The 1,218-nt window shown below is 48.7% G+C and overlaps 1 non-coding gene across 1 annotated transcript; it reads right to left on the reverse strand.

The window, feature by feature from the left end:
- Positions 1-1,063: 1,063 nt before the first annotated feature.
- Positions 1,064-1,218, reverse strand: LOC133667642 (5.8S ribosomal RNA). Its single transcript, XR_009833300.1, has one exon. It is a non-coding gene; the product is annotated as a 5.8S ribosomal RNA (ribosomal RNA).

Genomic DNA, 1,218 nt, shown 5'->3' on the forward strand with positions numbered 1-1,218 from the left:
TGATCCATCAAAGACGATGAACAGGCCGGGGATGGTACGTCGAGGCGTGCACGAGTCTCTTTACTGCTGTACAGAGAAAAGAGAAAAAACAAAATGAGGCAAAGTGAAACTCACGCAAGGAAAATATCACGAGCCGTTTCCGGGGACTGACGACCGACATGGACATGCGGTCCGGCGATAGACAACGAAAAAGGCATGGGATGACCAACACTAGATTCAGGAAATTTCTCTTCCTCTGCGCGGAGATGCCATAATTTGTCGTCTCGAAAAGGAAAAAGAAAAACGAAAGAAAAGCCTCGCCAAAGAGAATCGTACTCGTCCTCATCTTACGTATCCTATTATCTCCGTGGAGTCTTCGATCTCTGGTACGAAAACGTATCGCTTAAGGACTCGCGTGCACGTTGATGTGACGGTCCAGCGGATAGTTCCGACAGAGTATGACACACACGAAGGAACGGAGTGGGTATTCCGATTCCTGGGGCTCTTCTCTCTCTCTTTTCTTTAACAATCTCGACGAACGGCAATCATCACGCGCCATCAAGGGATCTCTCTTCCTCCTCTCTCGATATTAAACTCCCATATTTTATCCTTTCTCACAGTATCGCAGAAATATTAATTTCAGACGACGTTAGGGGCGCGGTATGTAATCGTGATCCAAAGACGGACGAATCGAAGCAGTGGCGGGTACGAAATAACGTTGAAAACGAGCACGAAGCGGTGAAACACGGGCGGTCATCCGTTACGTAAAACGGACGACTCACGACACCGAGAACACTCACGCAGGTCCGTGACATTTTTCATTGTTACATACCACACGCTAGCACATGCATTTCGATTCTGTAGTCTCGGTCACGACCGCGACGAACGCCAACGAACGTCCAACAATCGCTCGTACGTCGCGCATCTTCCTCCTTGTAACTTGTCCTTTCCTCGATTTTTGACACCCGACTCGGAAACGTTCGATTTTAAAGAACGACGGCGGGGATTACAAAAAGAGAGAAAAAAGGATCAAATGTACGAAGAGTAACGATACGCAACGCAAGCAGTATTTGGGTTACGTGAACGACCCTCAGCCAGGCGTGGTCCAGGAATTGTATCCGTGGACCGCAATGTGCGTTCGAAATGTCGATGTTCATGTGTCCTGCAGTTCACACGTTGACGCGCAATTAGCTGCGTTCTTCATCGACCCACGAGCCAAGTGATCCACCGTTCAGGGTA

The sequence above is a fragment of the Apis cerana genome, unplaced genomic scaffold (genome assembly GCF_029169275.1).
Source record: "Apis cerana isolate GH-2021 unplaced genomic scaffold, AcerK_1.0 Chr0_AcerK, whole genome shotgun sequence".
NCBI classification, from domain to species: domain Eukaryota; kingdom Metazoa; phylum Arthropoda; class Insecta; order Hymenoptera; family Apidae; genus Apis; species Apis cerana.